Source organism: Leptonychotes weddellii, chromosome 1 (genome assembly GCF_054177405.1).
Source record: "Leptonychotes weddellii isolate Sample4059 chromosome 1, ASM5417740v2, whole genome shotgun sequence".
NCBI lineage: Eukaryota > Metazoa > Chordata > Mammalia > Carnivora > Phocidae > Leptonychotes > Leptonychotes weddellii.
This window is the reverse complement of record NC_138369.1, coordinates 67,644,478-67,660,079: the sequence shown is the minus strand read 5'-3', so window position 1 is coordinate 67,660,079 and position 15,602 is coordinate 67,644,478. Positions and strand designations below refer to the sequence as shown.

At 38.6% G+C, this 15,602-nt stretch overlaps 1 protein-coding gene and 1 pseudogene across 24 annotated transcripts in view; one reads left to right on the top strand and one right to left on the bottom strand.

The window, feature by feature from the left end:
- THRB (thyroid hormone receptor beta) overlaps window positions 1-15,602 on the bottom strand; it is a 378,575-nt gene that overhangs the window by 127,913 nt on the left and 235,060 nt on the right. Inside the window, exon 1 of one of the 24 annotated variants that reach the window (XM_081825744.1) lies at window positions 14,920-15,572. The exons of the other annotated variants lie outside the window; for them this stretch is intronic. The gene's annotated coding sequence lies outside the window, so the exon portion shown is untranslated. Of the gene's footprint in view, window positions 1-14,919; window positions 15,573-15,602 lie in introns of those variants that run through there. 24 annotated transcript variants of the gene reach the window in all.
- On the top strand, window positions 3,019-3,149 carry LOC115943793 (U4 spliceosomal RNA; annotated as a pseudogene).

Below are 15,602 nucleotides of genomic sequence, written 5' to 3'. Positions count from 1 at the left end.
TATTCCTGTCCCCAACATTTAATTCTCAAAAAGCAGCCAGGGGTGATCTTTTTAAAACATAAATTATGTCACATGACTCCACTGGTTGAATTATATGTCAGTTCATTTTGCCCCTCTGCAGAAACCCTACAATGGTCTACCACACTCTGGATAACCAAAGTCCCTCATGACCCCAATTTCATCAGCCGCTCTTCCTCACTTCCTCCACTCCAGGCTAACCAACTTCCTTGCTGTTTCCCAGAAGTACCAGCCTTGCTCCTCCCTCAGGGTCTTTGAACAAGCCCCTGCTGGAAAGTTGCTCCCCCAAATAGTATATTCTTAAAGATCTTACTCCCACTTTTTTCAAGTCTTTGCTCAAATGTTACCTTTTCAATATTTTACTTAACCATCTATTTGAAGTTATATCCCCCACTCCACTTTCCTTCTTTCTCTCCATAGAGAGCTTTTCACCTTTTCATATACTACCTGATTTACTTCTTTGTATCACTTATTACCTATTTTTCCCCCACTAGACTGTAAATTCCATGAGGATAGGATTTCCCCCCTATTTTGTTCATTCTTCTATCTCCAGTGCCTTCAACAGTGCTGGGCACATAGCAGTGTTTTGGCATATTTATTTGTAGAATTTATTTTCTTGCAAATCTATTTTTAGCCAATTTAGATGGTGAGTTAAAACTGCACATGTTTTCTAGAGTGTCTGGGCCCAGACCTGAAAGGCAATGGTAATTAATTAGTATAATATAGAGGGGCAAAGCATTCCTTTTTTAGTTTCAGACATAATAGAAAATGATATTACTCTTCAGCTTTTTTATGACTTCCAGCCCTTTATATACAACAACATTAAGAAACTTTGCCATTTTTGGCTTTCTGCCAATCTCAACTTGGTTCCTGGACTGCTTCCAATTTTCCTTTCTCTCTTCCTGTTCTTTTTCACTCAGCAGCTGCCATATATTGAGCGCGTACGCCGGACCCTTTGTACACATTATCTTATTTAATCCTTACAAAACCCCTGCAAATTAGGGAGCATTATCTCTGTTTATCAAGTGAGGGGGCAGATGTGCAGAGAGGTAAGCTGGCTTACTCAAGATCACACAGCTAATAAGAGGTTGAAAGGAAACTTGTCAGGCCCAAAATATATGCTTTACTACCTATATTATGATACCATCAATGTGCATAATGTAACAAATATACCCAATTTCCTAGCATTTAAATTTTGGCATCTTACTTCCCAGTGATTTTGGAAGATGACCCTGGGGATAACTTCATGATATACTGGATAGTAGATTTCATGAGGATTGGGGTAACAGTTAGATCTTTTTGCTGATATTTCCTCCATACAAGCACCAGGGCAGAGTGGCTACTCAATAAATATTTACAGAGTAATTTTCTGTTGAATTAGATGTAGATAATTACATTAATACATAGTTAATTACATTTAGAACATAACTATTATTATTATTATTAATTACATTTAGAACATATCTATTATTCATAAGTTAAGGATTACCTCTAGAAGCTTTAAAGAAGTAACTCTGTTGCAAAATGATGTCTTAGTTCTTAGGGTTTTGGAGCCACCAGTCCCGGGAAGGAGGAAGAAATGATTTTTTTGTCTCACCTTGGCATTGGCCGAGCATAATTATTAGATTCCTGGGTCTTCCTAAAATCATTTCACACTTGGAAGGACTCTCAACCTGAGGAAACTAAGGTCTAGAGAAGACAAATAAATCTCTAAATGACGCACAATAATTAGGGTCAGAGTTGAGTCAAGAATTCCGGCCATTTTGGTGCTTAAAAAAAACCCTATATTCCATCTTTTCATTTTTCCCCCCTGAAAAGTCACAGACAAACTTGGACGTAGAGAGAATCAGCTTTATTTAGAAGTTTAGGAAAGCTTTCTTTATATGTCTCAAATTACCACCTTGTTTTCTCAGTGGACAATGCTTAAGCTAAATGAGAAAATATATGAAAATCCCTTAGCACATTGGTTGGTATTGAGAAAACACTCATGAACTTAGAGACCATTATTATTACAAACAAGGTGATCTCACATTTTAGGTCATTCCTGTTTCAGGTAGATTAAACACTTAATCAGCTACCTGAAAATCAGTAAGTCTCAAATATTTGACAGTTGAAGAACCCCCCAAAACAGTAAGTCCTGTGGTTACAGAAAGTGAAACTAGTCTTTGCGCTTCTAGTAGCACTATCCTAAAAGTCCACAAGAGGGCACTCGCCCTCCCAGCAGAATGGCACCAGAGCTGTAGGTGGGAGGAAGGGAATTATGGGTGCTGAGGTAAGCTAATAATAACATTAATCAGAGTCATTATTTTATTATTATTATTGCTTTTAGAGCCACTATTAAGATACTTTTAAGTAATGAGAAGTACGATGAAGAAAATAAAACAGAGTAATGGAACAGAGAATGACTTGAGGGGAAAGTTAATGAGAACATTAGCTGAGCAGAGAATGAACCCTTGAAGGAGAAAGGGTCAGCCATGAGTAGACTGGGCCAAGAGTGTTACATTTGAAGGAATAGCAAGAGCCAAGTTGGAAAAGATCTTGGCCTGCTTGAGAGACAGAAAGAAGGTCAGTGTCATTGGAACATAAAGAAGGAGACAAAGAGGGAGGAGTGGAGGGAGCATCAGATCATACAAGTCACACAATTGGAGTTAGATCCCAGGTCTTTTTGACCCCAGAGTTTGTGTGCTGAATCACTATGCTATTCTGAACTCTGTGGAAAAAGCCAGAGGGCATTGATCAAGGCAGTAAAGTGGTACTTTTTGAAAACAATGAAAAGAGTTTAGAAAATGCCTGAGTAGCTTTCATTAAATAATTCATCAGAATTCATCAGAATTCACATGATTTTAGACCTTGACTTTATGAGGAAAAAGCACTATGATACATCCAACTAAATTTATTAAAAATTTTATGTCCCAAGAGTTAATCTGGTACAGGATGTCTCTTTATCTCTCTACAGCACTGTATAATAATAACCAAGGTTTATAATGATTAGTACTACTCAGCTTTGCACAGTGGCAGCATCGTAGCCAATGAGGCGCGATTATTGCTAATTGAAAACTTTTCCCTATAATGATTAGTACTAACATGTTTTAAAGGAAATACATCCAAGGATTTATGTAGAAAGGTGTTCCCCAGCATTAATGTTAACAAAAATTATAAACAACATAAATATGCAACAATAGGGGACTATTTGAATATATCAGCATGCCTCCATGCTTTTTTTCAAAGAATATTTAAGGCTATGTTAAGTGCTCATAGTGTACTGTTAGAAGCAAAACAAGCCACCAAATAAAAGCCATATATGAAGTATGAATCCAATTTTTAAAACTATACACAGATACATAAAATACTAAAAGAAAACACACCAAAATGATATGAGAATGATATGAGAATGTCTATGTATTTTTTATACTTTTCCATATTCATTTCTTAAAGAATGCATCCTTTTATAATCATAAAATCAATAATGAAATTAAATATTTGACATGGAAGTCTTAATCTTCATTTAAATTTTTCAAAATCTGTGTAGTGCTATTTTTTTGTATAGACGCTGATGTGGTTTTTGAGATGACAGAGAGAAAATATCATTGTATAAAGTTGGATCATGGAGTCTCCCTCCTTAAATACTTACAAATGAACAAAATTATATATTAAAACAAACCCAAACAAAATATTGCCAGCAACCACAAAGCAAAGAAAGGTGTATAACTTCATATCCTCATCTTAAAAAGTATTGGTCACAGAATTAGAGGTAGCTGGCCTGAAACACTGTAACTCTACTTCTCTCCTCTGTGACAGTACAGAGGAAGGAAGGTGAATGGACTGAATCCACAAAAACTCTAATGATATCTTTAGACTCAGAAAGTAGTGATCTGAGGGAGGTGAAGAGGTAGCCCTGGGAAAAGTCAAGAAAAACACCTTAGAAAATAGTAGCTCAGTGTATGGTCATGGGATGTTGGCAGAGGCAGGGCTCTGATCCAGATTGGAGAAAGAGCTGCAGTGCACAACCATGAAGTCCATTGCATTTGGTGGAGGAGACCCAGGTTTGGGACATCTAATGGGATTTAGAAGAGGGAGCTAAGCCCAGGTTCCAAGAAAAGGCAACCGGCTATGCTGGTGTTTCCTTACTTGAATTTTCTTGCTTCGAAAAAGAGGTTAGCGAAAAAGAGGGTGGAGGGGCACCTCCGTGGCTCAGTTGGTTAAGTGTCTGTGTTTGGCTCAGGTCACGATCTCAGGGTCCCAGGATTGAGTCCCGCATTGGGCTCCCTGCTCAGTGGGGATTCTGCTTCTCCCTCTCCCTCTACCCCTTCCCCTTGCTCATGCAACCTCTCTCTCTCAAATAAATAAATAAGTAAATAAACAAATAAAAAGAGGTTGGAATCCAACAGTCATCCCACAAACTGTACTCAGAAAAGAAGACAAAGGATTTTTAGATGATATGGGGAAAATGTCGAGAAAAATTCACCTACACTCTACTAGAGTAAAAAAGAAAGTCTGGCATGAACAAGCATAAACAAGGATGTGCCCTCTTATAGAAGGATGGAGGGAGATAGAGAGATAGAGATAGAGAAAGGGAGAGAGAACAGTTTAGTCTATGAGGAAGCTACAGTCCATGAAAAATAAGAAAATTTTCTTTAAGTACTCAATTTATAAGAGATTAAACAAGATATTAAAACAAATTTATAAAAGACTAGAGTAATTAAAAGGGAGATGAATAGCTTAGAAAACAAACTGAGAACCAAAATGGAGCCATGATAGAAATAGAAATATTGAAACAAAAGGGTATAAAACTAAAATAATGACAAGTAGAAAGACCTCATAAAATAGTCAGTGGAGAGGGAAGAGACAGTTTATAGCAGTTGGATAAGTGGATAGAGGCAGAGAACAAAGACAATAGAACATAGGGATAATTGGTGCTTCCAGAGATGAGAAATGTAACAGAAAAGGAGTGGAATATTGGAAACTTTTCCTGAAATGAAAGAAGACTTCAAACTGCAGATCAGAGGGACGTGCAATGTTCCAGGAAAAAAAACTGATAAAGAATGTTGGACCTCTAGCCATATCTTAGTTAAGTCATGAACTTGAAAGTTAAGAAAATAATTTTTCAGTCAACTAAGAAGAAAAAGAACGTTCCTAGAAAGGCAATAATTTTGCCTTTGGCTAGCTTAAGATTTCTCCACAATGATATTCAACCTTAGAGACAACGAGGCAATTATTTACAAAGTACTGAGGAAGATTAGTGGACTCCACCAACATCAGTGAGATGCAAAGGACATGCGTTCTGAAAGATGTGGGGGGACTCAGGAAATTAAAGCATCCCACAGTGATTCTAGAAAAACAAAACCAAAAATACACTTGATGATGTATGCAGCCAAGCATGAGAGTAGCATAGAGAAGCCCAGGAAAAAGGGCTGTGGGTGAGCACCCCACTTTACATGCAGAGTATGACTGGACAATTTGCAAAGGCAGATCTTTGCAAATTGTCCAGTCATACTTCCTTGTTTGTCTTTTTCTGAATTATCTTCTCCCCAAACAATTAATTTGTCTTTCTTTCTTGCAACATCAAACGTGTTTGAGCATTGAAGAATTAAACAATGCTATTTAACTTCTTACAAATGGGTGGTATTTACTCAGATTGGGAAGTGGAAAAGAAACATTTAAAAAAATGTGATCATATAGATCAGCATTTTATATTTTGGAAACAGAAGGTAACAGATGGTTCTGTTGAAAATGGGAAGAATTTTAAAACTGCAACTAAGGCTATCTTACGTCTTTGTTTTTAATAATTTCTCTTGCTTCACATCTCTGAAAAGCAAACAGGCCATTAAAAGCATGCATGACATGCCAGACACTTAACCAGGTTTATTACTGAATGGAGTAAAATTTTATTAAACTTTAAACACATTTTAATGAGCTACAGGCATAGTTTGCTCTGCAACACTACAATGAATTACTCACTGTCTGACTCACTTAAAAATGAAATACAAGTGTCAGGTCAGAGAGGAAATCCCATCTAATTATCAAAATAAGAATGTAAAGGGATCCATGTTGCCATTTAATCAAGTGAATCTGCAGTCTTGGGTGCTAACATTATGAGCATCTATCTGTAATGCCATTACTTAAGCTGGCTAGAAATTAGATACTTCCCAGCCCTTCCAGCTGGGGCTTAATAGAAACATTGCTAGCATCCATGCAATTCTTGCAAGGGTCTGCAAAGGAACTGAAGTAGCAGCTAACGATGGGTCAATTACTCAGGACATGGAGACTTAAGTCAGATGGTGTTCTGAAAATTGCACTGGACTTGGAGTTGGCAGACTTGAATTCTAGCCTCTGCCTTTATCCCCAGTCAGTCAGGGGCTCTTTTTCCCTTTGGCCTTTTGATTCCCTTTGTAAAATGTAGAAGCTCGACTAGGTTATTTTTAAATTTCTTTCCTTCTTTAACATCCTTTGGTTCTTAAAAGCATGAGTTCATCTAATCTTGCACAAAAATGTTTAGAATAAAATATGGGGAGGAACATAGCCCGTAGCTGGTCCAGATGGAGGGGGTCCTTGGGAGAAGGAAGAGAATGCACAGTGAACTCCTTAGCTAGCAGACGCTTGTCCATACCCAACAGGGGAATACAGGTGTATGGAGCTGAAGCATTGCCTTTTATTTTCCTTCTCCACTGGGCGCCAGTGTTCCAGCTCAACCAATGGTCATGCACCAGAACCTTCTGGAATCAATGTAAAGTACAAGACAGGCTATCTATATCGTTGTCATGCACAGTTAAAAGGCTGTAGAGTAGGTTCTTCAGCAAAATGGTGAAAGGCATAGATCGGAGCAAACTTCTTGCTGGGCTGTAATCTGTGTGTTAGATTCCCCTCTTGCTGCCAGAATGAGAGTTCACCTCTGAGAGATACCCAAGAAGATATGCTTCCACTAAGCCAATGCTCAAGTAGGCATGATTCTAGGGAGGCCCAGAATAGCAAGGTTGGAGATGTGCTCAGCAGGGACATAAAGGGTCACCAGCAAAAGGAAAGGTGATCACAACAGATAAGTCTGAAGCACAAATACAATGCAAATGGTCAAGGAGCAGATACTAAAGAGGGTCTGTAGCACCCAGACTAAATCAGCAGGAGAGAAAAGGGTGGGGGGAGAGGGAAATGGAACCACAGGGGAGAAGGCACTATGATACTGTGCACTCCGGAAGTTCTGACCCTACACAACCCATATGAATTCTGAAGAAGCCATAGGATTCTGTTGGCTGACCCCCTAAGTCAAAAGAGAAAATGGGAGTCATTTTTAAGTGGGATGTGGCAGAGTTCGGGTTTAGAGGAAGGCATGACATAAAACCTGTTTGCTTTTTATGAGCTAAAGTGAGCCATGAGCAGATACTATTGTGAAAGCTACCTTTCAAAATGTTATGAAAAGAAACGGGGGAGTCCAAATACAGATGTAGCACAGGGCCCTGGGCACCTCTTATTCTCCAAGTAGTGGCACTGGAGAGAGCTGACCTGCACTTAAAATCTTCGTGGGTCCCAGCATCGCAGGCAGCACATCTCATGGTCCAGACTCCTGAGACAAATTTGTTCGTCATTTTTCTTCAAAAGTAATAGTGTTGTAAGGTGACAGATGGTAGCTACACTCCTGGTGAGCGTAGCATAGTACAGAGAAGTTAAATCACTATGTTGTACACTTGAAACTAAAGTAACATTGTATGTCAACTCTATCAAATAAACACATTCAAATAAATAAGTGGTTTAAAGTTAAAAAAAAAAAAGAAGAAGAAGAAGAAGTAGTCCAGGGGCGCCTGGGTGGCTCTGAATCCTGGTTTCGGCTCAGGTCCTGGTCTCGCAAACATGGGATCGAGCCCCGTGTTGGGCTCTGCATTCAATGTGGAGTCGGCTTCAGATTCTTTCTCCCTGTCCCTCCCCGCTTGTGCTCTCTCTCCAATAAATAAAATCTTAAAAAAAAGAAGTCTATTATTTTATTCTTTCTGGATTTGAGGCATTACACAGTTAGGAATCTAATAGGCTTAACTGTTGTTTTAAGCATACCCAAGGTCCTCCAATGAAACACAGTGTTATTGTGGGGGAATAAATGGCCAATCTGCTGGGAGGTGTGCTAAGTGGTTCCGACTGACTGCCCGTCTTGGGTAATCTTCATGGTTGTTCACCTTCACAGAATTTTGGTACAGGGAATCTCTTAAAGTTTTCCCAGTTCAACCCTCATACCTTCTAACAAAGGAAACTGAGGGTGAACGCAATGGTCTAGTTTACATTGTTAGCTGGTAAAGGACAGGGGCCTAGAACACTGGTTTCTCAACTCCATTTTTTAAGAATGAGCATTGCCAAATGTTACTTACTCATGTATAACTTTCATAATTTTGGCCATATCTGAATAACAACTGTACTTGATACTTCCCTCCAAATCAACTCACACTTTTTAAAAACTTAAATTCGTTGAAAGAGATAACTATTTGTCACTATTCTAAATGAAAAACCTGTATGGGTTCTCAAACACGTAGAAAATGAGACCATACTAGGAACTGGTAGCTAGATACAGGTGTTGGGGAACAAGCCAGTAGCCTGAGACCCAATGCTGTTGCAGGGACAGGTGGGAGTGGAGAGTGCGTAAGGGTGAGTAGCCCAGCGGCGGCTTTGGCCTGGGTCTAATCAATCTGGAAGTGAACTGAGAGGTGAGTTCATGTCAACACCTCCTCTTCTGCCTACAATCATTCTGGGCCCAACTAAAATCATCTCCTAGACCACGAGGAGTGCAGAGTCCCCATCTTGGGAACAACACAACACCATTGTAGATCACATATCTTTTGGACTAAAGGAACAATTCTTAGCCTTTTCTTTTCTTTTTTTTTTTTTTAAATGGGGATTCTGAGTCTTACCTCTAGTTGCTTTCAAGATTTTATCACAGGGGGCGCCTGGGTGGCTCAGTTGGTTAAGCGACTGCCTTCGGCTCAGGTCATGATCCTGGAGTCCCGGGATTGAGTCCCGCATCGGGCTCCCTGCTCAGCGGGGAGTCTGCTTCTCCCTCTCCCGCTCCCCCCTCTTGTGCTCTCTCACTCTCTCTCTCTCTCAAATAAATAAATAAAATCTTTAAAAAAAAAAAAAGATTTTATCACAGTGTTGGCTGTTCTTGACAATGTTTCTAGGCATGGATTTATTCTTATCTATCCTGCTTAGGACTTCATTATGCTTCTCAACTATTTAGGAAAATTAACTGTGATTATCACTTTGAAAATTGTCCCTTGCCCATTCTGTTTACCTTGCCTTGTACCTTCTGAAAATCCGGTTCTCTTTATCTTGGACCTTGTTATTCTACTAGCTATATCTCCCAATCTTTCATATTTTCTATCTCTTTATTATTATGTGATGGATTCCTGTGAATTTCCTGCTACTTCATTAGCTCAACTGTTTCTATTTAACCTGTTTATCCTATTAGGCTTTTAATTTAGAAGGTACTTTCCCCACAACTTCTGTTTAGTTCATTTTTAAATCTATCCATTTTTCTTCTTATCACAATGATAGCTTATTTCTTATGGCATTTATTCCTTATTCTGACTCTAATTATTTTACTCATTTCTACTTGTGGTCTTTCCAATTGTTTCCATCATATAAAGTTCTTGTGGTGGTAATACTTTTTTTTATAGTATCTGATGACTCTCACTTGTGGTATTTGCTTTCCTTGTGATATTTCTGGAAACCCGTACTTTATCTTTTAGTGTCTTCTTTCATTTCTGGTACCTGCTATCTTCCAGTGGTGTCCTGGTATCTGGGGTACATTAACAACTTTTTGTTACAATTTACTTAGCTCATCTAGAGTTTTGTGATGTAAAAGTTTCCATGTTGGCTAACCCTACCAGGTCTCTAGGACCAGAACAGAAGCATTGCAGACACAGGGAAAGTGAAGGACTCCATAAAAACCTACTTTTTGCTCCTTTTCCTGCCTCTGTTCTTGCTAGGACCTGCACCCCACTCCACTTTACACATGCCTTGTAATCAAATAGCTTATGTCCACCTCGGAAGGGACAAGGAGTTAATGATTTCTCTAGATTAGATCACATCTAAGGAAGGACCAGGTGAAAATGACCAGAGGAAGCTATCATATGCCTATTCCAGACCACCGGGCGCTACACATCTTGATGCCAAGGCCCCCTGGCTCCAAGGAATAACACCTGGGCCCTCATCTTTGTTCTAACCAGTTCCCAGGTGCCTGAGAGGACACATACGCTAAACCACCATCCTCAATAAAACTCCCCAGACCCTGAACAAAGATGAGACTCATACTCCTTTCCTTTCCGAGTCTCCAGACGCTCCATCTGTATCTGGTCTCTCTCTATCTCCAGTAAACTCTGCTCTCACTGTCTGCTGGCTCGTGTTTGATTTCTATCCTACGAGAAGCCAAGGACCCTCCTGGCTGGCCCTGTGGGACCCCCTCTGGGTTCCCAGAGCCGGCCTGCTGGCTTCAGTATTAAGTTCAGTATTAAGAAAACTTAAAAATGTTTGAATGTATTATAACTCTTGAATTGGTGAATTTTGCTGTGTTTACATTTCCTATTTTATGTCTTCTCTCTTAATACTCCTCCCTATTTCTTATGTATTTGCCTCCTTTTCATCACTTACATTCTGGTCTCTATTGCTTTCCTCCTGCTAAATACGTTTATCAAAGGATTTCTGTGGAAGCGATCGTCTTGTTACATGAACAATATTTACTTATTATTTATTATTATTTTAATTATTATTAACATATAATGTATTATTTGTTTCAGAGGTACAGGTCTGTGATTCATCAGTCTTACACAATTCACAGCGCTCCCCATAGCACATACCCTCCCCAATGTCCATCACCCAGCCACCCCATCCCTCCCACCCCCCTCCACTCCAGCAACCCTCAGTTTGTTTCCTGAGATTAAGAGTCTCTTATGGTTTGTCTCCCTCTCTGGTTTCGTCCTGTTTCATTTTCCCCTCCCTTCCCCTATGATCCTCTGCCTTGTTTCTCGAATTCCTTGTATCAGTGAGATCATATGATAATTGTCTTTCTCGGATTGACTTACTTCGCTCAGCATAATACCCTCTAGTTCCACCCACATCGACATGAACAATATTTTAAAGGCTACTTAGCTTTTAGATGTAGACAAGCACAGATTCCTTGGAAGGAGATAGTATTTATGAGACATTAAATATTATTTATTAGAAGTATTTTGTGTACTTATATAGTTACGATTAGAGACAAATTATTCCTGCCTATATACTGAAGCTAGTGATGTGCTTTAGATGTTTGTGTTTAGAGTGCACTAAATCAGAGCTTGGCAATCTTTTCTATAAAGGGTCCAATAGTAAATATTTTAGGCTTTGCAGGCCATACCATCCTGTGACTGTTATTCAAATGTGCCATTAGAGTGTGAAAGCAGCCACAGACAATATGTAATAATCCCTTGCCTTTATGGTCTTATCTCAAACATCAGCCTTAACAGGATATTTTATTTTATTTTTTAAAAGATTTTATTTATTTGACAGAGAGAGCACAAGCAAAGGGAGACAGAGGGAGAAGCAGGCTTCCCGCCGAGCAGAGAGCCCGATGCGGGGCTCGATCCCAGGACTCTGGGATCATGACCTGGGCCGAAGGCAGCGGCTTAACGGACTGAGCCAGCCAGGTGTCCTTTAACAGGATATTTTAAAGCCTCTTTTCACTTGAAAGACTCCGCATCTCCCTATTAACTTGGATTTTAGATTCCCCAAAGCCACCTATACTAATTTCTAACACAAACCAGGGTACTCAATGCATTTGTTAGATGAATGAATTGATGATTTATGGTTTTAATTACACTTGACTTCTATGGCAGTGTTTTCTTACTTTGGTTTGTTCACATGTGGAGTCTCTGCTTAAAATAAATTAGGCTGCATGATAGGAATTCTGTAATTCTTTTCTGGTGATGACTGACAAAACTAACTAAAAGTTTCGTTATTTAAGACAGGACACAGTACAAGAAAACAATTAATTAGACAATTAAAATCCCACAAATCTATTTCAGAATGAGCCATTTTAATAACCAGGTAAGAAACTAATGGCAAGTTGAAAAGACTATTAGCTGAGATCAACTGCTCTTGACTTTCTGGGTGCATTTATTGTCATAAGCAACGGCAGAAGATGAAAACACTCAACAGAAGAAAGTAAATGACAGTAATCAGAAGTGCCTGCTGTCGGGTGTCAGTTACCTTTACGTCAGAGAGTCACAGAGTTTTAGCATTTCACGTGACTAGTGTGGCTGCAGGAAGGTAGAGTCGTACAATGGGTGATATATGGGTCAGATGGATCTGGATTACAACCCCCACATTGCCACTTACTGTGGTATAAACTTAGAAAGTTATTGAAATTTTCTGAATTCCAATGTCCTCAATTCTAAAATGGCAGTGGGGGGTGGTGACACCAATAAGTGTGTGAGATGAGTAGTGTTTATTGTACGGTGCCTGGCAAATAGTAAACACTAAGTGAGAGCCATTATGATTACAATGGTCAAAGGGTTGTTATGTTCCAAAGGTAATGGATACTTACTAACAATTGAGCTCCATAATCTTTGGTGGATGGGATCATGAGCCATTTAAAATTTCACTGTACACTATAGTTGGTAAATGCTTGTAGGATTTTGTCTTAGTTCTGAAAAAGATTGCCAATAATTTATGATGTGCTAACATGTTGTCTTTACTTAGAAGATACTGCCTTTCTTTTAGTCGGGGATAATTTTTTTCCTGGCAAAGAAGTTTTGCTCATTTAATCACACTTATCAAAACCATACCCATATGAGTCAAGGGAAGAGAACCAATTTAACTTCCTTTCTGAAAGTTACACTAGTTTCCTTTTGCCATCACATTTTGTCCAGCTGTAGTCATATTTTGTTGTGATCATGAAAATCAATTCAGATCCTTGGTTGCTAAGCAATTTCTTTTTAAAATTTCACTGTATTTTATTTTACTGAATTATTTTATTTCCACTGAATATTTTACTGTATTCATGGTCTTTTTCCCTATTAAAGTTCACTGACCTTTCACTTATTTTTGGACCACCTGGATCCAAAATAGCAAAGAAAACGAAATATTCTGTCTTTAAAAAATAATCATCAGTACCAAATACTTATTTCTGTTGACTCAGGAGTTTCAGATGATTCAATATATGACATCATTATCTGGAACTTTCTTATTCACATTCTGTTTACAACTGAAGAACCAGTGGGAAGAACTCACATATACGTATTTTTTTTTGTGTGTGGAAATATGTAGCAGATTGCTCTGAATTGAACACATACTCACACACGCCATAACTCAACTCTATGTCCATGAGCTCTCAGTGATAGTTTTAGTATTTGCGTGGGTTGTTAACTTGCAAATCTTTCATTGATTTAACAAACACTGAGCACCTATAATGTGTCAGGCACTCTTTTAAGTGCTTGGGATATATCAGTGAACAAAACAGACATCTCTGCCCCACAGACATGTTCTAGCAGGTGACCATTTAGAAATCTCTTCAATCACACTCATGTAGACATGAATTAATATATCTCATCACCACAAGGCTATGGTTCTAAGTGGAGAATAAGTGAAGAAATTATATGATTAGAAGCCAAAAACACACTCCAGGTGTCATCATTCCCGTTAGTGATAGAATGCTTCTTGCTCCACAGCAAAATGAGAAGAAAAAGGGCAATACTATATAATATAAATGTGCATGATCTCTTATTTGTAATTTCAAAATCTAAAGCTGTCTTTAGACAGCTTTGAGAAAAACTCAAAGTTTTTTCATAACTTATTTGATGGTAAAAACTGACCTGATTTCATAGGGGTGTTCTGTCTTTTTTGATTCAACTTAGTGTGAATATTTATATTTATATACAGTGTGAATATTTCTCTGCAGAAATATAAGTGTGCTTCATATGGTATGGGATGTTCCCTCAGATGCTGTAATACTACTTTCATACCTTCTAGAACCCCATACCCTCCAAAAAAATCTGAATTCTGGGACCTGTCTAACAAGGATTTTGGATAAGGGACTGTTGACCTATGTGTATATGGCTTTGTAAGGTTGCCAACCATATTTTCTTGGGAAGGTCTAACCCTTCTTTCTGCTATTGTCTTTCTTGCTTTTAGGGGTATGAAAATATTCTATCTTTTATTTGGTGATAGTAGGTAGTAAGTGTTTGTTCTGTTTTCAAACATCTTTCTTTGGCAAAATAGAAAAGCTGGCCATTCTCTATTTCTTTTTAAGCATGATGCTCAGCTGTGAAATGTGAAATTCTGGGTGATACTGACCTAGTCTAGCAAGCCCGCTCGCTGGTCATATCCCACCCTCAATCCATCTGCCCTATTATTTAATTATTATAGTTCTTTAAATTGACCCACTTAAAAACCTGAAATCAACTTCTTTTCAAAGCAAATATTTTATCACCATTGTAAATGAAAAAACAAAAAAACCCAAAAAACAAACCAGTACCATTTGTCATAAATAAGAGGTCACTGACCAAACAATATCCCTTGGTCCACCAAAAACACCTGGGGATCTAACCCATGCTCCTATCCTTGAAATGGATCAGATCGAAAGCATTTTAATTTCTTTCCAATTTGTCTATTTCTCTTCTATGATTATCACAATCAGAAGCATTCACCTTCATCTCTCCCAACACAGTTTAAATTTCCTTTTGTTCTGACTTGAAAGGGCAAATCACCAACCTCCTTCCAAGTACTTCATGTATTCCACAATGATAATCAAGTCACATCTTGAATTTTTCCCACTTGGGTGGTTGTGGTTATACTTTGATCTCAACTGCTCCAGTGTAGCCTTGGGTTTTTTTCCACCTTATAAGGGTATAGCCCACTGCTTCTCAAACTTAAACATGCACTTGAATCCCCAGGCACCTTGGTAAATGCAGACTTTGATTCGGGAGGTTTGGAGTGGACTCTGAGATTCGCATCTCTTGCAAGCTCCCGGGTGGTGCTGATGCTGCTGGTCACAGGATCACATTTTGAGTAGCAGTGGTGTCTTTAACAATGAGAGTGTCAGGACTGGCTGGCGGGGTGGGATGCATTAGATTATCATTCTGCTCTGACCTTTAATTTCAAGGAGTGCTTTCCTAAGAGTGATTGGGAGAGGGCAGACTAAGTTATTTTTATTTCCATTCAGCAATTGAGTCTGTGGCAAACTGACTTTCCCAATCTCTAATTCTCTGCATCTGATGGTAAATGGTACGTGCTACATTGAAATACTGTTTATATGGACTAAAATTATAGAATGTTCAGAGCAAAAACCAAAGGGATAAACAATTAAGGTTAGCTGGGGAAGCAAATTAGTGTTAGCTATTTTAAAGTTTCTATGGATTCATTTGTGTTCTCTTTCATTGTGGGTTACATACATTCGTAATATCATCCTCTTCCAAAAAAACTACCTCAAGAAACCAGGAATGAATGAATGTATGCATAAAGAACTTGTAAAGCCTTTGTATGATCAGTTTTGATGACTCATTCCTTCTCTCTGTTTTCTTTTTCTCCCAGTCATTCTTTCCAATTTGTCTATTTCTCTTCTATGATTATCACAATCAGAA